Raw genomic sequence first — 24,325 nt, forward strand, 5'->3', positions numbered from 1 at the left:
TGGGTACTCCCAGGGCCTCTGTGTTCCGGCTACAGGAGTCACCATTAAGAGTAAGGTCCAGGTCTCCTGTGTGGCTCAGTGGGTTAAGCCTCTGCCTTCAGCTCAGGTCATGATCTCAGGGTCCTGGGATCAAGTCCCACATTGGGATCTCCGCTCAGTGGGGAGCCTGCTTCCTCCTCTCTCTCTGCCTGCCTCTCTGCCTACTTGTGATCTTGGTCTGTCAAATAAATTTTTAAAAATCTTAAAAAAATAAAATAAAATAAATAAAAGAGTAAGGTCCATTAGTGTCAAAGAAGGCACCATCTGCTTCTTTCCTGGTGGGTACAAGCAGGAACTGGAAACCATGGCTGGTCATTGTGTGTGCGCCTACATCATCTTTAGAGGCCCTTCTTAATTATATTCTGTAGAGTTTGGTTAAAATGCAATTTAGTGAGATTACAGCAGATTGGCAATGTATGTAATCCTTTTATTTAAAAACAAACAGTGTGGAAAAATGTAATTTATGACATACCTGGCAGCTATGAAGATACTGTTTGTAACTCGTTCTAAAAAAAAAGCATTCGATTCTCTCCAACTTTGTTCAAGAAGTAATGCCCTTAATCTTCCAAACTTATTAAAACTGGTATAAATATAAGATAATATGCTTGAAAGGGTTCATACACCTAATTTAGTAAAAGTGAAAAAATATTTAGTTTTTCTTTTTTATGATGCATACTCTGTACAAGTCCAATTAGAGACAAAGCTCATTCTTCATACGACAAGCTGAGAATTACCAAAATTAACACCTAAGGCCCTCGTTAAGTAGAAATAGGTGTAGGTCAGAAGTAGCTATGTAACAGCTACAGATTTAGAGACTAACAAATTGATGATATGTATATAATATGAATTATGTGATTCCCCATTTTGAGAAGAATAAACACAGACTTACATTTGGATACATATTTCGTAATCCATTGGTCTAGAATACATGTGTTACAAAAAAGAAAGGTGATTGTCAGTGTCAGTTACATTGGTTTATTCCCCGTTTAAGCCACACCCATGTAGCAGTGTAACTGATTTGCTTTGACATACAGATTCTGTCTCGATAAGTAGTGGACTAATTACATGTGTTATGGTGTGGTTTGACTTTGAGGAGGAAGAGGCAAATCATCTGACAGAGAATTGGAAAAGGGACACATTCAGGGGTTCAGGGATTCTGGAGGTGGAAAGAACAAAACAGGCTGCTTAACATGAAGAATTACACTAGTGTTTACCAATAATGCTCTGCCTTTACATGGGACTTTGACAATCCGTTTCTCTTATCCTATTGGCATCAGTGGAACTCAAGGAAAAATGTCCTTTAGAAACAGTAAAAAAATAGACCATGGTTTATCTTGGCTGCTAGATTAGACTGTTTATGCTTACTTCCCCTGAGCTGTCTGCAGCAGAGATTTAATTCATCTAAGCACAATTCCAAACTTGAGTATTTATGCAATTTCCCTGAAAGTAGCATCAATGAGAAGGCTGAGATCAAGTCTTCGGTTTAACTCTTAGGCTTGGATTTCAACATCACCCTTTATTATGTCTGTAACCGTGAACCACTTAACCACTCTGAGTCTCTGTTATCGTATCTGTAAAATGTGAGTAATAATAGTAACTTATCAAGCAACTCTTATGAGGATTAGAGGTATTAATTCACATAAAGCACTTAAAGCAGGCATTGCCACTGATAAGTGTTTGATACATATTAACTTTCCTATTGCCTGAGCTACACAAAACATCCAAAGCGGAAGGATACAATGGCTGGTATGCTTGGATATTTGATATATAGCATAGCCCAGCCCAGGGACACGTCCTCTAGTTTCTGAAGCTAGCTCAGAGACTAATTCTGACCAGAGAGTGCCCCAAAACTTGTGGAGGCTCAGAGCTTACTGAGATCTGCAGGCAGAGGGGCAGCTGAGTTCTGTTGAGCCTTCTGTCTCTCTTGACATAAACCTCTACCAATGGGTCTTTCTGCTATACCTACTATTTAACATCTTTAAAAAATTTTTTTTTAATTTAATTTTTTGGAAGAGTGAGAGCAAGAGAGAGAAACGTGGTAAAGGCCGAGAAAGAAGAAGGAGAGACTCCAAAGCAGACTCCACACTGAGCATGGAGCCCAGCATGGGGCTCAATCTCCTGAATTCTGGGATCAAGACCTGAGCTGAAATCAAGAGTTGGATTCTTAACTGGCTGAGCCACCCAGCCAGCCTAATTAACACCTTTTGATCTCACACTATAAAGCAATGAAGCTACTAACATTCCATTTCTCCAAACAGTTTTTACTAAGTGCTTCCCATGCCCTCCCTGCTTCAAAGCCTGCAAGTGTTCTCCACTGGAAGAAAGTGACCAAACTCCTTCGTGAGATCTGTCATACTTATCCAACCTGGTCTGCCTTGCATTCACCTTTCTCCAGAATCATTACCTGTCATGGCGTCCTCTTCCCATAACTCTCTGCTTACAATGTGACTGACAAAAAAAATCACATGACTGTGCTTAAAGGTGGACTTTTCTCCAATGAAGCCTCAGACGGCTCCAGCCTTGACTTGCATTGCAACCACAACCCTGTGAAAGACCTAGAGACAGAACCAACCAATTTGACTGCCCCCAAATTCCTGCATTGTTTTTGGGCAACCTGGCACTGTGTTACCTGACACCTTTTTTGGTCACTTTGTTACATGGCAACAGGTAACTAGAATGCTAATAAAGAAAGAGTGAAGAAGTCATAGGTGAAGATTGTGGAAGTTGTCTCTCCATCCTAACAACAAGTGAAACAGGAACAGATTGAAAAATCAACAATTCTTCTTTGTGCGTGAGAGAGAGGTGAACACAGGGGTGAATGGCTGCCCCAGGACTGGGTAGGCTGAAGCTTGAGTTAGAGAAGTGAAAGGAAGAAGGGTGGTATCCACAGCTCTACTGGCTTCAGGGATGACAGGCAAGGTGGCAGAGCAGGAAAAGCAGTTGGAGACCCTAGCATGCACTTCAGTAAAGCTAAGAGGGTGCAGGCTGAGGGGATTAAGGTCCAGGTGCTGTGACAAAGCCTGATTGGGATACCAAGGTTTGGAATCGTCACGAAAGTGAGGATAATGGAGAAAAAGATGTTGCGGGAATCGACCGTGGAACAGAACAAATGTTCCTGGCATTCAAGAAGTTAATGCCCTAGCTCATGTAGGAACCCTAGCAACTGACCCTTCAGGAGAAAAATCAGATTAGCTGTGTAGGAAAAGTGACCACTGTTGTGCCCACTTAGGTCAGTGTGTTGCCCAGGACGCTAGATTACCCTCGAAATACAGGGTTTGGATAGTGCAGTAACAGAATGTCCTCTGCATTCTAAACAACATCCAAGGCAAATGCCAAAGGAGTCTTGGGCCATCCATGGGAGTTTTCAATTGGTGACAGATTGGCGAATTGATTATAGTGTCCCCTGCCTTCAAATGACAGTTCTAAGTATACCTTGGTTTATGTAGACATTGTTTCTGGTCTCACCCAAGCTTTCCCCCTGTCACAGTGAAAATCAGGCTCTCACCACAAAGGGATTAGAGAAACCGAGTTCTGTGAATGGATACCCTCATCAAATAGTCATTGGAGGTCCCATTTCACAGGTCATGATGTCCACGACTGGGAAAAAAACATGCCATTGAATGGAGATTCCGTGTCTCCTATAACCTACAAGCATCAGAGTTGGTAGAAAGGAAAAATGAAGTATTAAAGCAGCAGGTTAAATTTCTAACAGGTAAAACCAACTTGGCTAAGTGGACTCAACTACTGTCCAGGCTCCACTACATTTGAATGATTACCCAGTACAGTCTGTTGCCCCTTATGCCAGACTGGGAACACTGCCAACTCACCCAACACCTTAAAGGTATGGCAGTCACAGAAGACAGAAATTGGCCAGACTCTCACTACTGATCAGATCAACATGCTATGCTGCTGAGAATACCAGGTCCATCACTCCTGGGAAAGGAGATTCTACTGAAATTTGCAACGGGATGCCCCACTGGGATGGATGAGTTATTTCTAAACTCCTGTGTAAGGGGGCAACTATTCAGTCTCCACTAGGATCCCACTGTCCTGCTGCAAGCTGGACCTCTGGAAACACCCTATACCTAGAATAGAACACACACCATTGCAAGAGGGGAGAATGCAAGAGGGCCAATCAGATATACCCCACCCCACCATCTCTCCTCATGCCTGAGTTCTACCTTCCCCAGCTAACATGTATGGATGCACAACTAGGTGAAGTTTCTAATGCTATGGACATGTTAATGTCTAAGGATCATGCCACAGGTACAATTACTACAGAAGAAGAGGACCTTCCCACACAAGTTCCTACTAAATATCTCTCTTTTCACCTTTGGACTTTTGCTCCTTCTGTAGTGTCTGATCCCAGGGTGGGCACTTGATGAAAATACTTTTCTACAGTGAGCCCAAAGGTTATGGTTTGTTGGCAGCTGCCCCTCTCTAAGTTTGTCAGATTGCCATGGTGGGTATCACCACGTCAGGGAGGAGACTGGAAAGTTTAGAACAGTACATTAAGGGAAACAACCTAGAATCTGTACTCCTAAGTCATCTGATATTACCGGTTCTGATCCAGAAAACTGGCCTGTGGCACACACGATCGGGAATGGTGGGCATGGGTAATCCTTTTCTGGCAAACCACACAGGCAGCCCATCCCATTGCTGATTAGGAAGATCCTAAAACTACCACCATCAGAACCATGGGTGGTGCACTCAGCCTTGGGATAAGTTCATGTGGCTCACCAAAAGATTATGGTCATTTGAGTACCAGGGCTTTCCTGTGCTGGGAACAGAAAAATCGCTTTAAACAGAAACAGCTCAACTGTATTAGGAATATAGGATTGAGATCACTCGAACGATGTGGTCATCCTGTCAGATTAAACGATAGCAGGTGGTTTGGCAGTGACCCATCACTCCTCAGGTGTTCTTTGGTGACCCTGAATGGGACCCAGAGGCTATGTGGCACAATCTTTGTCCTTGGCTTACACTTGAGTGGTTGGGGCACTGCACCCTCAGTTCTCCCTGGGCACAGAGGAGAATCCGCCCCTCAATAATAAATATTGCCAAGCTCTCTATCCTTAAGAAAGAGGGCGCATTCTGTTTTCTACTGGTATGAGCATTTGGCTGCCATTTTTGCCCCCTCCATTGGCTTGAGGATTGTGACAGGACATATAGAAGCTGTTACAAAATTCACTGATGAGCCTTAAATGGTCGCTGGCAATGCCTGTCCTTACCAGACACTAAAGGTCTCTAATTGGAAAAGCTGTCTTCCAGAACAGAGTGGCCTTGGCCATCATTATTGCCTTCCAAAAAGGTACTTGCATCATTATTGAGACGGAGGGTTATGTGTTCATACCTGATGAGTCTGATAACGTATTCTCTTTAAATCACAAGAGGACACAAATGAAATCTCTGTGTAATCCAACTCCTAGCTTAGAGGACTCAGTAAATCAGTGGGCTCTTGGTGGGAACAACAACAAAAATTCCTTATTCTGGTGATCATTATGTTAATCTGTGTTTTCTCTTGCTCAAACCTGCATTGTTGCTGTTGTATCTCCCTCCAGTGCAGCCAAAGAGCCCTGTCCATGCTAGCAGAGGCCCTCGCTGCCCCTGCTGTGCACAGAAAAGGGAGGGGTGTGAGAGGTATAAGAGGCGGTTTTGAGGGTTGGGGAGTCCGGGGAGTTCAAGGACAGAACATGGCCGTAGCTTAACCCTCCAGTTTGCCCGGGGCTATTGGAGGCTCCGGTGCCCTCTCAGTCTTTGAAGTGAGCAAATAGCGTCCCATCCACACAGCTGTCTTCAACGATGCAGCCTTGAGTGAGCAAACGTTGAGGCCATCTGAGCAGTATTCGTGGTGGAACCCCATTATGGAACCTCTCTATAAACGTGTCAGATTCTGGGGAGTGGGTGTCGAGATACATGGGTCTTGCCACCTTACGAGGAACAAGCCTCATTAAGTAAGTTCCCTTGCTCGTGAAACCTGCTACCTAAGGGTCTGGAGAGGCAGCCTCTTTCTTAGGTCTCTCCTGCCCTCCGTGTAGGAAGCCAGTCTTAGGTTTTACCCAAGCAACTCCCGTGAACCAACATTTGTAGCTAGCAGACCTGCTTTGCCTGAAATGTGAAAAGAAGTTCTTTAGAGAGAAGAAAAGTAATATAGATTAGAAATTTGGAGCTACATAAAGAGAGGAAGAACATCAAAGAAGAAATAAGTGAAGGTAAGATAAAAACTTTTATTTTTCTTATTTTTTATAGTCACCGTGCTATACATTAAATTCCCAGAAATTATATCTCTTTATAACTGAAAGTTTGTGCCTTTTTGTAGATTGACTTACATACAAGTAAAACAAATGACAATAATATAGGGACAGGAGGGAGGAATTAGGATTGTTTTGTTATTATAGGGAATGTGTTGACTTATTTATTTGAACAAATACTGATCTCCTCACAGAGAGAAGGGAGTGGGGAATCCTAAAACTGCCTCAAGATTTTTTTTTTTTTTTAAAGAGGTGTCAGGGGCCACCTGGGTGGCTCAGTGAGTTAAGCGGTTCTGCCTTCAGGTCAGGTCCATGATCGCAGGGGTCCTTGATCTAGCCCTTGTCCTCAGGCTTCCTTGCTCAGCAGTGAGTCTGCTTCTTCCTCTCCCTCTGCCCCTCCCCACCGTGTGTGTGTGTGTGTGTGTGTGCTTTCTCTCTTGCTTTGTCTCTCAAATAAATAAATTAAATACTTCTTTTAGAAAAAGAGGTGTCAAAACAAAAACTAAGTAAACCAAAAAATACATAGTTTTTTTTTTTTTAAGTTGACAAATCAGGTAAAAGAGAAAATATATTTTAATTTTCTCGAGAATGAAATCTTAGCAATCAATACGTTCCCAGTTCCGCTTATGTCAAAAGCAGGAGAAGGACATAGGGACATGGAAAGCTGAAGGTTGATGCTGACATATTTGGAAACTGAACTAGGAACACGGAGAAGTGGTCTCAGTCTCGTCAATTAGTGTTGTCAGTGGCTCCTCCCATGTGTGTGCTGTGACCTTGTTGCGAATAGTGTGGCATTTTTGCAGATAAAATAAATATGAATAATTGCATAGGTATATAACTCCTATAAGATGTGTTCTAAGAAATAATCCATGTCAGAAATAAAAGAAGTCTATAAACATGGAAATTTGATATATGTCCTAAACCCTTCGAAAAGGACCAAATATTAAATTATTTGAATATTATCCAGTGATGTTTCCTGGAGTTTTTAAGTGTTGGACTCATCACTAAAATCTAGAGTTCTTTGTAAATACTTTAACAGAGGAGTCTCAAATAGGAGATATGACTGTTGTGTAATACTCTGAACACATAAAAGGATATAAAATCTAATTTAGCAAAAGTAATATTGATTTTACTAGTAAAACCAAATTAGAACAAGCACACAAATCTTTTCATTCTTAAAAACGGAAATGAGCTTGTATGACACCAATTAAAAGATGCTTTTGAACTCACCTTAACAATTCCATTAATAAAATCCTAAAATGAAAAACATTTTTCCTCACCTGTCATATTTTTCATGAAACAAAGATCAACTATCAGGGCATAGTATTTTTCTGTTTTAAAACTTCTGTTTTAAAATACTTTAAAAGTTAAGTGCAGTAAATTTTAAATATTAAATGTATTGTACTTCCTTTAAATAAATACATTATTTAGCATTTATTTTGTGTGTATATATCAAGGAAAATTATTATACATTTCATTTTTGATGGTTAGTTTTATGTATTGGCTACAATACTCAATTATTTCATCAAAGCTAATCTAGGTGTTACTGCAAAGGTATTTTGAAGATGTCATTGAAATTTACAATAATTTGACTTCAAGAAAGATTGCCCTCGATTACGTGGGTAGATCCCATCCAATCAGTAGAATGCTTTAAGGGCAAAAACTGAAATTTCCCCAAAAAGAAGAAGTTGTGCCTCAAGATTAGGACCTTAGGCCTTCCTGCCTGCAGTCCTCCTGGACAGATTTCAGATTTGCCAGCCCTATCAATCACAAGTCGATTCCTTGAAATAAATGTCTCAACACACACACACACACACACACACACACACACACACCATTGATTCCCCCCCTCCTCGGGAGAACCCTCACTGATACAGTATTGAAAAATAACCTCTTACTACAGTATTTGTATATAATATTAATACCTGCTATTATGATTCCATTTTTTTATCCAAAAAACTTCAAAATTGCTCGTTAACTCTATAATAGAAAAAAAAAATGACTTATGGCTTATCATTGTGATCATCTGTTATTTTTCCTGAAGATCAACATGTGGCAGGAGTTTAGAAACATAACCAGGCATTTAACCACAGAGAATGGAGTGGAATGGAACCTGAACAAGTCAAATCTGGTTAAGAATATGGTTGGGGGCATTTTTCTCATGGTTTCCGTGGAGAGTTAGGGATTCCTGAGTGGGGAGAAGAAACCATTTGAAGTGGGCTTTGTTCCCTATTCACAGCTTCCAGTCTTCAACTCTCTGGCTGACCTTGCCCTTGATTTATGTATCTGGTCTCTGACACAATTGTATTCAAACATGGGATCCCACTGCTTGAGGTTTGAGCAGCACTGCCCTTAGGTAAGAGGGATAGGTAGGTGGCGGATGGATAATAGAAGTGAAGACATGGATATTGCATAAGCAACCTCTTCCCTTTTTTGAAGGAAATATCACAGATTTTTTGAAGACTGAGTTTGGAAGTTTTGTTTTTTTTTATAAATATTCTGAAAAATGGGCATTTTGGTTAGATAGAAAAGTTTTCTCAAGTTAGAAACTTTATTCAGAGTTTTCTTTCTTTTTTTTTTAACAAATAGCTTCTCAAGCAGAATTATCAAAATTAATTTTACAAAGGGAAAATATAACCACTTTAGTGAGAAATCCATGAGTACACATAAAATTATTAATTAATGTTTTCTTCTCTCTATTGTCCTAATTGTTTAAAAATCTAAGAGAGCCAGTGCTCATCGTAGCCTTTGCTATTCTGCTTCCGTGGTTATGATTCTGTCAGGTTTTCCACTCTAATAAAATCTCTGTTTGGGGATTTATAATTTCATTTCAAGTCTTCCCTACGGAATGACAACCTTTGCCTGGGAGACAGCTTCTTTATTTTAAATTCAGAGGATTATGCCAAGTAGGTTTTTCACTAATACATGTATAGTTCAGTTTTCCTTTAATAAGATGTTGTGTTTATTTTTTCATAATTCAACAACTGATTTAATATTAGGCCTCTTTAGGAAATCTGAACTCAAGAGCACAGCAAGTCCTCAATCAACAATCATCAAAATAATGCACCGAGGTTTAGCTTTTTGATACAGTCAAGCCTTACGTCTCTAAATAATTTAATGTGACCTTACATTGTTGGAGAATGGAGAAATTTCCCGAGGCTAAGCCACTTAAACTTGCTTGGCATTTGTGCTATTTTGGGAGGTAATAAGCTATTCCCTCCTTGTTCAGTGTCACAGACCCCAGTGTTTACACCATATTATAAAACCTGATGACAGACAGCATAGCACCAGCTGGCAATGTGACCTTTCTTTCCCTTGGTGCTTCCACACAAAACAGGCACTTTCCTTTCACTCTGTCTTTCTGCATTCTCCCTCCATACTGTCTTGGCCTCAGCTTTGGTAGAATCTGTGAATTAAATGAGATTATACATATGAGACGTCGTGAAGTGCAGCTGGAAAGTAGCTATATGAATAGAGAGCTGCCTGACTTAACTCCCTCCCCTGATGGCTCATGCCTACATTTTATTTATTTGGTTGACAGGCAACAGAGTAAAGTGAAAAGTGCATATGTTTCACAATAGGCAGCTCTGGACTTGAATTCGTGTTGAAACATGAACTAGTGATGTGCAATGGCACAGAGGTTTGACCTCTCTGAGCTTCAGGTGCCCCGTCTGTAAACCGGGTATTAAAAAAAAAAAAAAAAAAAAAAAAGTTGCGTTTTTTTAACAATCTTTAACAATATCTTCTGGTTGTATTTTTATGGGTGTTATAAACTGTTGGCAATCTAGCAGGCACTCAGTGCATAATAGTTGTAATAATAATCGCAAGGATTAATTTTTATGAAAAATAGTTTTGATGAAGACTTTAAATTTAATCATTTCAATACTTGTCCAGAGAGTAATGGGGTAAACTCGTTCATTCATCACCTGTTACTGCCAGAGGATGGAAGAAACAATCACCAGAGATAACCTGGAATATGGCTAAATGGAGAGCTGCCTCCTGAGAGCTGACTGGCAGGCACTCAAAGCTGTGTGTTATTTACACTCTTTTCTGACACTTGGTGGATAACTTTATGTTAATTCCTGTGTTCATCAGAGTCTAGACAGTGGCAGAAAGAAAAGAGAGGGAAAGTATTTTTATCAATTCTAGTTTTAAAAAAAACTAGAATAAAAACTAGTAAAAATAAAAATTCCTGGAGAAAAAAAAAGTTGTTCAGATTAATAAACGGCATACAGTTATAGTTTCTCTGCACAGCATGAGGCACTAGAGAAGTCACAGACTTAGCATCAAACAGGCCTGGATTTAAATTTCATCTCTGAGGAAACCTGGCTGGCTTAGTTGGTAGAGTGTGTGACTCTTGATCTCGGGGTCATGAGTTTGAGCCCCATGTTTAATGTAGAGCTTACTTTAAAAAAATTGTTAAAAAAAAAAAAAAACAAAAAAAACCTTCATCTCTGCAATTCCTGCTTCCCTTCATTTACATATGGCAAGGCACTGAACTGAAAAACACAGAAGGTGACAGAGTTTATGAGGATGATGGACAATTAGACAATCCTGGGAAGTGTTGTCCTCAAATGTTAACTGTTAAAACTTGGACCTATTGTATGCACTTGATAGACTGCCTTCACATGTCGTGATATTACTATAAAAATTCCTTTTACCCATAATATTAATGCTCAGACACCTTGTGGAACAGCAGGACAAGCTATTACAGGATCTGTTCAGAGTCCATTACAACCTAAGCTGGAAAAAATTTAAAATGAAACCCTAAATTCTCATTGATTCTTTCCCGTAGCTTATAAATTTTAGCGTAATGCAGCTCAAATACCTGTTTGCATCCTGCTTTTAAAACCCTCAGAGCTCAGTGGGTTGGATGCTCTCTTGCCTACTCTGGAAGCAACCTTGGCTTTCCATCTCAGAAGGAATCAATGAGGGGTGGGGGGGGGGGCAGGAATCTTCTCAGGATATTTTGTTCTCTGAGACAAATACACCAGTCATTCAAAAAATAAAAAAGTGTTATTATATACCACATGTTTTCAAATAACTAAATAACAATGAACTCAACATTAACTCTGTAAGCCTTTCAAACTACAAGGCAATATTCCTTCATATTTTTTTTGTTGATCTATATAAGGGCACCAAAAAATTCTAGGACACCAAAGATAAGCCAAAGAGTGGTTAAAAATCATTTATTGACTCTAGAATACATTAGTATTAAGCAAAAGAAGGAGAAATAATTTAATAACTACACATTGATTTTCTACAAAATGAAAAGCATTATGATAAAAAAAAATTATACTCCTTAAGTCTTTACCAGCAAAAAGCTTATAATCTAATAATTACCCTTTTACAAAAAATGCCATATTGGGTGTTATTCCTTTATCTGAAAAGGACATAAGCCATACTTTTAAAAGTGACACTGGTCACATTTCACATTATTAACATAAGGACAACCTCACTATATGCCTGAAGAAATTAGTTTTTCTTAAAATTAGGTCTTCTAAGTGATAATTTTATCTTGAACATTTAAAACTTAGACGACTACCTGCAAAACAAGCAATAACATAAAGAACAGCCTTCAAACTCAAACACCTGGAGATTTCATTATCTGCTTTGTGCGTTCTCCCAATTCGATGTGCCTTTCATACAGAGGAGTTTATTAAGAGCAGGGTAAACAAAAGGCTATTTTGCTAGGCAGGGAAAATTATTCAGCATCTTTGGGAACTATCCAGACACTCTATTGTTTTCTCATGTGCTGCATCAGGAAGAGTTTTGTGGGTTATCAAACATAACCCCATGCTCTCAATCGAATCACTCCCTCATTCATATGTAATATCAATAATGTCAACTGCAGTGTTGTCTTTGAGTAATGTATCGATATACCATGATTCACGTAGAATTGAGGGAAGCAGAAATTGCTGATAATGGAAGTACATTGAATTGCTTTTGTTTCTAGTTCGTAGCAGTGGTGATTGGATATTTGAGGAAAGGGGGCAGAGGAGCAGAAAGACAAGTGCTCCTTTTTCTATAAATCAAAAAGTGAAACTACAGTAATGCATTCAGTCAGAGTTCAGAAACAAAAAAGAGGGAGAGAAGTCAAGAAAAATTGGTAGGAGGCTAATTAACTACTCTGAATGTATACTAATAATTTTGGCAGAATAAAGAATGCTTATTTCAAAGTGAAAGTTACTGTTAAATTTATAGTAAATAATAAGACGAATCCATTAAAATCGGCACAATTAAAGAGATACCTAGTTTTGTCATCATTATTTAATATTACATAAACAATTCAGTGCAATGAGATTAAAAATATAGAGATCAGACTTACATACTGGAAATGAGCAGATAAATTTGCACACTATGATTATACATAAAATTTACAACAAACTCAAGTAAAACACTATTCAAATTCATTAAGTTAGAGAAAATGAGCAACATAAAATTAATACAAATAAATGAATGTAAGAGAATCCTAAACAGAAGGAAAGGGGTACTGTTTATTGATATCAGGTGCTAGTGCCAGAGAAGTCACAATATACCAGTCTTTATGCAACACCCATGTAGTATCCATGTATATAAGCCCAAATTAGTAGAAGTACAAAATGGGTCTGATAACTCTGTACCATAATTGGAAATTTTAATGTATTTTTTTTCTGGCTTTTACTGCTTAAAACAGATATCATATAAATAATTAAATTACAGAGCAGAGGTTCTTCATAATGGCCAGTGGACATAAAGGAATCTATGATTTTCTTTCAGAAGAGCCAGGAGCTATTTGAATTTGTATGTAATATTTTATGAGTACATTTTATGTATCTTTTACAAAAGAGTACCCACCACCGACTCTGAGATTCAGAAACTGTTAACTGGTATAAATGATCTAGATAATGTCATCAAGATGATATATGATTATATAATATAATATATATAACCACTTTACCCTAAAAAGAAAATGAAGTACATGAACTGTGTGTGGGTAACCTATAAAAATCTATGATAAAAAAAAAATCTATGATGATGTACTATGTACTAAGTACATAGAAATACACAGGCAGAGTATGATTTCAACTCATTCTCTAACAGAGAATTTTAAAAAGACATGTTCTCTAACTACCATTCAGCAACCATAGAAATTAAAAGCAAAGGATCATTTCTAAAATTCAAACACTTGAGAAAATTAATATGCTCTTTTAAAGATTATTATGTCAAAATAAGCCATAAACTAAGAATATGTGAAATGTAATATAATAAAATGTCAGAAGTTGTGATATAATCTAGCTGTCCTCAAAGGGAAATTTAAATCTTTAAAAGCTTCTATCATTGAGATGATTTATGAAACTAAATAATGAATTTAAGAATTAAGAACATTTAAAGAAAAAAAAGGAAAACAGAAGATATGGATAATGATGAGCAAAAATTAGAAGGAAAATAAAGAAATAGCATTTATAAATGAAGCAAGCCCTGGTGCCTTCAAATGGACATTAAAATATCTAAAACCCTAAGAGCACAAGGGTGGCTCATTCAGTTCAGTGTCTGAACTGATTTCAGCTCAGATCCTGATCTCAGGATTGTGAGCTCCAGACCCGTGTCAGGCTCCACATTCATTGTAGAGCCTGCTTGGGATTCTCTCTTTCTCTCTACCCCTCCCCATCTCTCTAAAATGATAAATAAATAAAGTCTTAAAAAAAAATCCAAAACCCTAATATATCTAAAAAAGGGAAGTGCATGATAAGAAATTCTTAAGTAAAGTCAAAAAAAATGCATAATATTCAAGGAATAGGAGGAAGATTTTTTAAATGGAGGGAACAGTGTTGTAAAACACATATATTTCAAAATGCAGAAAAAAATTAAAAATTTTCTATGAAAATACAATTTACTATTTTTCAAGGACATTAAGAAATGAAATAGAGCCATAACTATGTCGGACGGTCAAACAATGACTTCCAAAGCACACTAATCAAGAGTTGTCATAGATAAAAATTCTATCATCAAAGAAACATTATTCTGGTGCTATCCATATTATTACCCAGCAAAAGAAAACATTACCATAGATGCAGATGTCCTAAATAAAATACTAGCACATGGAATCCATCAGACTAATATAGCCTTACACAGGAGAGTTTATTAAGAATGCAAGGCTTACTTAACATCCAGAAATACATTACTATTAATTTTTTGTTATTATCATAACAAGGATAAATTTAGAGTCAAGTGATTTATTTCAATAGATACTGAAAGGTCATGATAACATGAATCATCCTTTCATAATGAAATTCTTTAATAAACAAGAGAAATGTATCTTCTTTCTTAACACTATAAAGTATACCTCCAAAACAGTGAACATCCCCTTTTAAGAAAAAAAAAAAAAAAAAAGACAAGGCTACCATCTGTAATCATGGCTGTCAGTTAACCATCTTCTCTAAGTCTAATCACTGTATGAAATATATAATTATATATATATTTATATAATATTTATTTATTTAAATATGTTTATATAACATATATACATATTTCCTCCCACTTAAGCTGTAACCCTACTCAGTCTCAAGACACAGCAGAAGAGAGTTGGAGAGGGATAAGATATCCTTTATTATATTTATGATAGACTAGCTGGGCTTCCCTATTTAATTAATTCTGCAACAGATAGTTAATGCCTGCTCTCTGCCTGTCACTTCTGTGATACAGGGATAAATAGCAAAAAGAGGATTTTGGATTTTGATCATCTCTATTATTTCTAATTTAGTGATCTAGAATCCAAAGACTTTTGAACAAAGTTGCTGTCAGCATGCTGCTTTAATGCTTCCCCCCTAAATGATGTCCTACAACACTTAGCCACCAAAGGATGTTTTACTGAAAAGGGGCAGAGTGTTGAAGAGCATATTACCAAGCAACCCGGGAGGAATCACCACTGTGTCACTTACTCCTATGACTCTGGGCAAATTATTTACTCTCCCTGTGCCCCTGTTTTCTCATCGGTAAATGAGGATCATAATGATACTCCTGCTTTACAGGGTAGTTGTGAGGATTAGGGGAACTGAAGAGCTAACAAACATTTAGAACAGCAATGGGGTCTGATAAAAATTGTCTAAATAAATGCTGCTGTTACTTAAAAACTGACCATGACTTATTATCCCAAGGATTTTTTTTTCAACTTATTCTCATCTCTGTAAGGGTGTCAGTCAGTGGGAAATAAATTCTTCACAGTGGGTAAGGAGCATGATCTCCTTCAATATTTTCATTATGGTCTTCATCAGAAATTCCTCCAATATTTTCACTGTAGTCTTCATCAGAAATTAGAGAACCCAAAGGGATTAAATAATGGTAATCATAAAGTATCCATTCTTATTATTTCTATGTACCCAAAGTACTCTTTCTGGGAATTTAAACACCTTAGTGATAATGTTTGAGTAAGAGAATATGAATGTATTCTAACATATCAGGAAAAGTTACAAATTATGGTATCTATTTTGTTCTTTTGCCCTATTCAAGAGATTAAAACATGCTCTGAGTGTCATATGTCAACATATATTGAAAGGTAATTCACAGGAAGCAAGAAAAACTGGGTGTGACTATAAAGGACCCATCGTATAGACTATAAATACTTCTTTAGCTTCTGAAGGCTCTTTTTAGGGTTTAGTCTTTTTGGTTTCACATGATTGCTTCCGTACCATTAGCAGTGAGTCTATTCAAATAAAAATAAAAAGTAGCACTTAGAAATGCTCTTTGGCACTTCAAAAGGCCATATATTAGAGAGCTAATTGGTATAGCTTTTACAACTTTCACATTGATTTTTTTCCCATTGATTTTTTTTTCCCCCTTCTTTGAGCTGTCTTTTCATCCTGCCACTACTATGAATTCTGCTTTTCAGTTCTTGGGGAGTAGATAGCATGCAAGAAAAGATAGTCAGTGAAAGTGACAAGCTTCCCAAGAACTTCTGTCCTAATGTTCTCCATATTTTAATCTCGGGCAAGTAGAACCACTTGAGAGTGTACTGATTGGACGATGTTAGAAACCTTTCTCTGGAGACTTGGAAATTTCCACGAAAATGAGATATTCTGCCAATTCAGCCTAGGAGCATTGAATTTCTCTACTGCAGAGAAAGAGTCTCCCACCTTAAAAAAAAAAATTGGGGAATGACAAGATTTACTTTTGAAAGCTAATTTTCTTCTACCTACAGAGTCAGGCACTAAATAAATGTATTACAACATTTCAGAAATTGGTGTTTATTCTATTTTCCATCATCACCATCACCAACCAAAATATATATCTGACTATGTGACTACCTTGTTTTCTTACAATATATAACTTCCATAATATTATAAGCATTTCAATAAAATGAAACAATAGCTGATGAAACACATGCCAGAAGGTCCTGGAAACAATTTGAAGAATATATGTAAGAAATGCTTCCAAAACTCATAGTTCCTTCTGACTTAGTATAAAATGTGGTATCCTCTTGTTGATGGTGAGTCCAAGTTTCTTCTAACTTCCAGATGAAGTAATCACCCTCCTTCTCTATTATCCTTGTTCTAGTCAATGTTTTTCCATTAAATAAAAGACTTAGTTTTTGTATTTGGCCATGCTTGAAATAAGGCAGGGCTAGCATACATGGGAATGATAGATCTGTTGAGGAGATGATAGATCTGTTGAAAAATCAACTGGTCTTGGTGACAGGTTGTGGGGAGAAATGGAGAAGAGTTGACCAAGAGAGTTGACCAAGAGAGTCCCCCAGTTTCTGGCTGGCTCTGCAGTGTGGTTGGAGAATCCATCCACCAGGAAGAAAAATGTTTGAGGAAGTCGTGGCGGGGGGATGGGGGGGAGACAATGAATATCATGAGTTCCGTTTTGGACATGATGATTCTGAGGTGCCTTGGTGACATCCAAGAAAAGATGTCCAGTAGACAGTCAGCTGTAAAAGTGCAGAAGCTGGAAGAAATTTGAATAGGTTATGTCATTTTTTATTAGAGACATTAACGATGAAGCTGGGTGGAGAACATTTCACATCAGAGTGAAATGTTGGCGCAAGTGGAAGGAATGCCCACTGCCCTCCTAACAGAGGAGAACATAAATTGTTCTGTTACTGTCTTTTTTCAGTAATTGCTCTTCGACCACTACAGAAATTTCCAGATCCTTAGAATGTTCTTTTCTTTTTTTTTTCAATGTATGTTCTACAATTTTTGAATCACCAATTTGTCTAATTATATTAATACATTCCAAAAAGAAGTTTGCTCATTTTATTGAAAGTTCACATTTGTGAAATAATGCAAGTGTATTTTTATTTATTTATATTTTTATAAAGATTTTATTTATTTATTTAACAGACAGAGATCACAAGTAGGCAGAGAGACCGGGGTAAGGGGAAGCAGACTCCCCACTGAGCAGAGAGCCTGATGTGGGGCTCCATCCCAGGACCCTGAGATCATGACCTAAGCCGAAGGCAGAGGCTTTAATCCACTAAGCCACCCAGCTGCGCCGCAAGTGTATTTTTAAAACACTAAATGTTTCATATAAAAATATTAATAATGGTTCCCTTCCCCATTCTTCCTAGTCTTGAGGTCTGACACACAGAGGCAGCATATTCATGTCTTTTGCTTGTTCTAAGTAATATGCGTAGCCTGACATTTCTTCATTTACAAAATTCAGATAGTTTCTCCTGAATTTCTTTCCTTATAGTTGAGGATTTATCTCTGTTAAATATTACTTCCATACACTTCCCTGAGTTCTATCTTTTTAACGTTTTAAACCTCTTGAATTCTTCTTTTAAATTTTGTATCCTTTAAAGTTTTAATAAAGTTTAATATTTCTCTTTTTGTTCTCTAATTATTCCCTTTTACTCTGATTTCAGGAATATAATATCTTTGCTTATCTGAAGTACTAATGAATTATTTTTAAAGATTTTGGTCTGTTTCCTTAACTATTTTTTTCTTTTTTTCTTTTTTTTCCTTCACAAAACTTGTTTGGTTTTTTCATTTGTCTGGTCTCCCTCCTCTCTTTTATTATAGAAGCTTCTTCCAAATCCTGATGATCTGAGGCTATCTATGCCTACATAAGAAAAAGACTTCCGGAAAGCTGGTTGAAACTCCGTATAGGGATCAACCTTGTAGACTGGTCACTTCACCTTAAGGTGATCAGATGTGTGCTGCCCATATAGGAAGGCTTTCTTAGAGAAATCAAAGGGTAATACTTTCACCCCCTGTGGTACAGTTGTACATGTGCATGGTATGATCGCTGGATTTCAGCACGTTCCTGGCTTAGAGAAGTTTGGCTCACTACTGTGTGGACTTGACCTGCATCTTCCTGTTTTTATCCTTGGCATTCATCATTCATCCCTGACTTCCACTACGTTGGGCGTTCTCAATGTGGAACTTTGCCGCTTCTCACCAGTGTGCCCTTTGCACCCTATAGCATGTCTTCTGTGTGCAGTTAGTTACACCTCCCCTATCCACCTTCTTTAAAATATATATATATATATATATATATATATATATATATATATATATAATTTATTTATTTTAGAGGGAAGAGGGGTAAGGGGGGAGGGAGGGAGGATCTCAAGCAGACTCCCCACTGAGTACAAGCCTGACCTGGGGATGGATCTCATGACCCTGAGACAATGACCTGAGCTGAAACCAAGTGTTAGATGCTCAACTGAGTCACGCAGGTGCTCCTCCTCCATTTGACTTCTTCCTGTAAAATGTATTCAAATTTGTCATCCATTATTACCTTCAATCAGGTAATCATTTTCTTTGTCCATTTTAGAATGCTTTGATGGAGAGAAAATATAAATACGCACAGTCAATGCACCTTGGGTAACTGGATGTGTTCCTCTTTATTTGACTATGAAATCACTATTGTGTTTCCAAAGCCTAGCACGTTGTGTGGCATGTAAAAGGCAGCCATTACATGACCTGAAATGAACAGAACTCATGGTGGTTTTGATAAAATTAATGGATTTTTTTAATGAAAAAATATTGCTCCCTATTGCCATGAATATTATAACTGTGCCCTCTTCTTATTTTAATTGCTCAGTAATTTCCTGGCCTTTTGAAATTGTGGCATCAAAGAATAATTGTTTTTAGTAAGTGATATGACACTACATCTATCTTGCAGGAAATTTGTTAGTTCACTGCATGGTCTCCCCCTATCCCACAGCACTACGAATGGAAAATAGTCTTAGCTTACATTTTTATATTGAGCTGAAGAACAGTTTTACTTTATATTGCATGTCACAATGGATCTTTAAGGGAAGAAAAATCTAAAATATATCCCAAATAGAGTTTTTAGTATGGGTAAATACTTCCCAGCTGTATGTAGGACACCAAAGGACAATAATTATTTCACATGGTGGCATTATTTTCCAATGGAAAATAGAATTTCTAAATCATATCTCACAGGTTAGAGGTCCAAAGAGAGGGCAGATCTATCTAGCTAATTAATAGCTGAAAGAGTCCATCTTCCAATTTTAGTCCAGTGTTTTTTCCACAATATCACATTATATCTACAATTCATCTGAAGGTCTTTTAGATAAGTTGTTCCATAATTTTATGAAATTTCCTGCGCAACTCTGTCCTTCTCCCAACATCATAATTAATGAACTTGGCTTTGTGTAAAATTTTTGTTCTTACCACACCTTCACATGAGCGAGAACCATAGTTGTTTCTTTGGAAGAATTACTGATTTCACTTGCATGTTATTGTTCAGATAGCATTAGTAGAGCCATTTAAAAATTTTATGCTCCCACATTTCTTTGACACCATGTAATTGCATTGAGATATAACTTTACCCTCTCAACCCTCAATCTTTTTTTTTTCCTTAGGTGAGAAGATTTGCCACTAGTGGATAGACATTGTAAGTGTAAGTTTATATTTTGCCTCCCTTTGTCTTCCAGAGAAACATTACCAAATTATTGCAAAAGTATAATATTCCCTATTTTTTTTAAAGATGTTATTTATTTATTTGACAGATAAAGATCACAAGTAGGCTGAGAGGCAGGCAGAGAGAGAGAGGAGGAAGCAGGCTCCCTGCTGATCAGAGAGCCTGATGTGGGGCTTGATCCCAGGACCCTGGGATCATGACCGGAGCTGAAGGCAGAGGCTTTAACCCACTGAGACACCCTGGTGCCCCTAATATTCCCTATTTTAAATAAGGAAATTTTCTGGCCAGCTCAAACTTAGAAAGTATTTTCTAATTATTACATTTTTTATGTGGTCTCTAGTATCATAGTCTCAGAACAGACTGACCAAGTTAATAAAGATACATAGCTTAAGTCTTTAAAAATAGGATTCAGAAAGCTTTGCAATAGAGGCTGTTATATTGATATTGTAGTTTCACTAATCAACTTGAAACATCTCTCAAATGGAAGGCAAGCTAGATATGTTTGCAAGTAAAATTCACTTTATCTAATCTTAGAGGAAATCAGTTAATTCTCTGTCCTTTCATTTGCACTGCTTAATAAACAAGTGAGCAGCATAGCCTACTTCCTATACTTTGAAAGGTTATGTTTATACTTCTTTCAAAATATTTGGACATTTTTATATCTAGTGTTACATAAGATAATTATGTTACCTGATATTAGCTGGGAATTTTTTAATTCAAAAGGGAAGCAGTGATACTGCAACATTGAGGATTGTTCATTGAAATATGATCGTTTAGTTGGGGATTACTGCATATAAAATCCATTTTTGTACTGTATCCAACAAAACTATGTTAATAAACTGTATTACATGTGTAAATATGTACCACAAACACATATTTCACCTACACTAGATTATTTTAAGGCATTCTTTTGATGATTACAGTAGGAGCTTCTTAAATGTATAAGGCTCATGCAATATGGAAAGGCACACCGACAAAAAAGGAAATCCCCTGTAATCCCACCAGTTCAACATAGGCTTTTTTTTTTTTTTTTTAATCTGATCAGCTTTATTTTTTATCCAGCCATTAATGGCTTGGGCAGCATCCCACCCAGCAGATGGAAGGAAGCTCCCAACACCACAGGCTCTTTTAATAGTTTAGTGTACTTCAAATTTCTCCCAAATTTTTTCCAAATTTAGAGATAATTATATACACTGTTATACTTGATGTTACACATTGAAGCAAATCTCATTTTTTCATATTAATTTGTGTTTTTTCAGTCTTTAATAAAGGGATAGATGTTTTCCCAAGATATTTAAATATTCTCTTATAAGATATTCTTCAGTATTTTGTTATTTAAATATGCCACAACATATTTTACCAATCTTTGGGGATACTTTAGAAGCATTGTTTTACTCACAGGGAAACAACATACTCATTACACATAATTTTAATCTATTCATAAAATGTTTCCCTGAAGCATCTTAAAGTAAGAAGGGATGTTGTTGGTGGTGGTGGTTGTAGTTGTATTTTTATTTTGAAGATCATTGAAGCTATAGTAATTAATTAAATTGAATCAAGCTCTTTTATTTTAAATATTTGCTTGAGTTAGTCATTAAGTCAGTTTGGGTATGGCTTAAAATTACTGATTTTTTTTGCTCTTTTTTTTTTTTAAGATTTATTTATTTATTTATTTATTTATTTATTTATTTATTTATTTTGACAGAGAGAGGTAACAAGTAGGCAGAGAGGCAGGCAGAGAGAGAAGGGGAGGCAGGCTCCCCGCTGAGCAGAGAGCCTGATGTGGGGCTTGATCCCTGGACCCTGAGACCATGACAGGAGCTGAAGGCAGAGGCTTTAACCCACTGAGCCACCCAGGCACCGCGTTTCATTGCTCTAAAGATAGAAAATAACTTGAGTGAAATTTGGGTTTATAAAAATTACACTAAGGAGGATATCTAGAAAGCTACATTTTTATTCTAACGCTTAAGTTCTCTGAATATTAGGAAAATAATTATTCTTTCATTTCCAGCAGAGAATGTAGAGGAAAAAATAGAGGATTTTCATGGTCTAGAGATAATTATCTTTTCCTATCTCCAGTTTTATACACAGAAGTTTCCATTTTTCTGGAATCTTCAAAAAGCACGTATTTGGCAATAATTCTGCTCAAATGATTTATTTTTTCAGAGGGAGGTTTCACTTCATATAACAGGAAGCCTGAAAGGACTCTCTCTAGGAAAAAACAGTGCACTGGACATGTTTGGAAGGGCAGGGAGTCTTTGGTTATGCTCTATGGAGTAGAAATCTCTTTTCATTTAAAAAAATAGATCTTTCTCCGGGAGCTCAGTTCTTCTTTCTGCTGAATAAAACAGCTTGAATTTCTGATGAGGATTCTTTAGAGTATATTTGTCTTCTGCTGACACTGAGATTCATGGGAATACTTGCCATTAACACAAATGGGAGCTAAACACATCAATCGCTTCATGTGAAGATTAAAATGCTTCTCTTCATTTGAACCCAATACATTATTGGTAATTACATTATGTGTCAATAATAATTACTCTTATTCTGTTTAACAGTGCTGCTTAGAAACAGGCATCTTATTGCACACAAGGGTCATAAAAAACATGAAAAACATGGAGATATTTTCTTTCAGTTTTGTGGGGCTTAACCTAATGACAGAAAGATTTATTTAAATCTTCTTTTGCTAATATAACTTGTATCTATCGCCAGAAGATACAAAACAGAATAAAATATTTAACATGTTTACATAAAATGACATAGTTACAAGATTTATGTTTTTCTCCAGATAGAATTCTCTTCTAATATGTACCAAAACCAATTTGAAGACGATAAAATATTTTTTTAAAATATAGCATATTGGAACACCAACTTATAAAACAAGACCAATCCAAGCTTTTTTATGGCCCTCATTTTCTAAAATAATAAACTATTTACTTAGTGGTAAATGAATGTGACTCTATAATTTTTCTGAAAATAAGAAGTTACCATTTTCCTTATAAGCATATGCATATACACATATATTAATATTTTGTCATATGTCCCCTTTTTGTGCATATCTCCTCATGAGTAATTCTAAGAAGAAGTACATTTTATTATGTCATATTTCATTGAATCTATGTTGTCCTCGATCTTAAGGCTCATCCTTATCCTGTATGCCATTATGAAACAAAATTGTTACTATTAGTAACAATATTACTGTTACTATTAGTTACTATACAAAAACTATTATAAGATACCATCTTATCACTATTTTATTTTATACTTTTGAAGCATACTCCAAGACATATTTAGGTATTTTATTATTTATCATGCCAAAATTTATATACTAGGAGAATATAAGTAAAATAAATTTATTATAGTTTTTCTAAAATACTCCTCACTCCAAGTCAAACCCTTCAGAATCGCTTTTTTGACACAGTCATTGAAGTTTGTTCTTAACCCTAAAATACCATGCTTCACTATCAAAAACTCTGGTGATGTGGAATTCCTTAAAAGAATGTTCTGCCATTGTTTCTGGTATTCTCTTCCAAACGAGTGACACACATTTGGCAAATTCTGATGTTTGTACCTTCTTGCTCTTATCAAAAGATCTGTTAGGAAGAGCTCAAGAGAACTTCTAGGGTCATATATGAGTTTCTCCTTTGTACTATAATGGTTTCTTAATCAAAATATCAAGGAGTTGCCATTATCTATTCACATCACAGAGAAAAAATAGGTAATTTTTTCACCCACCTAGTCAATGTAAACCATGCCACCTGAACAAGAGTGATTGGTAAGATGCCACTAGTTATAAGATTTATTTTAATGAAGAAATGTTAAAAGATGAAAAACTGTGGGTTTTCTAATTAGTGATTTATGGTACTTTAATAACTTCAAATTTTAACCCCTTCCTTCCTCCCATTCTTTCTTTCCATCCTTTCTTCCTTTCTTTTGTTCTTCTTGAAAATATTAATGGATGTCTCTCTGAAGTTTCCAGCCAGACAACATTGGTTATTATTGCATATCACCTAATATTTATCTCCATGGCTTAAAAAAAGTTGAATTTTGGCATTGAAATTGTTTCTTCCCACATAAAAGGAGATGATAACTGAAGTAGTTTCTATTGACTTTGGGTCAGATGTAATTTTTAAAACTGAAGGTCTATGCCTATTAAGCAA

The 24,325-nt window shown here is 36.6% G+C and overlaps 1 long non-coding RNA gene across 3 annotated transcripts in view; it reads left to right on the plus strand.

Annotated features, from left to right (window-relative positions):
* LOC309848011 overlaps positions 1-24,325 on the plus strand; it is a 105,886-nt gene that overhangs the window by 35,679 nt on the left and 45,882 nt on the right. For 2 of the 3 annotated variants that reach the window (XR_014302787.1, XR_014302788.1), the window contains exons 4-5: positions 6,078-6,251; positions 20,107-20,138. This is a non-coding gene — a long non-coding RNA (uncharacterized lncRNA). The remainder of the gene's footprint in view (positions 1-6,077; positions 6,252-20,106; positions 20,139-24,325) is intronic. The other variant, XR_014302789.1, reaches the window with a different exon arrangement.

Source organism: Mustela nivalis (genome assembly GCF_964662115.1).
Source record: "Mustela nivalis genome assembly, chromosome: 14".
NCBI lineage: Eukaryota > Metazoa > Chordata > Mammalia > Carnivora > Mustelidae > Mustela > Mustela nivalis.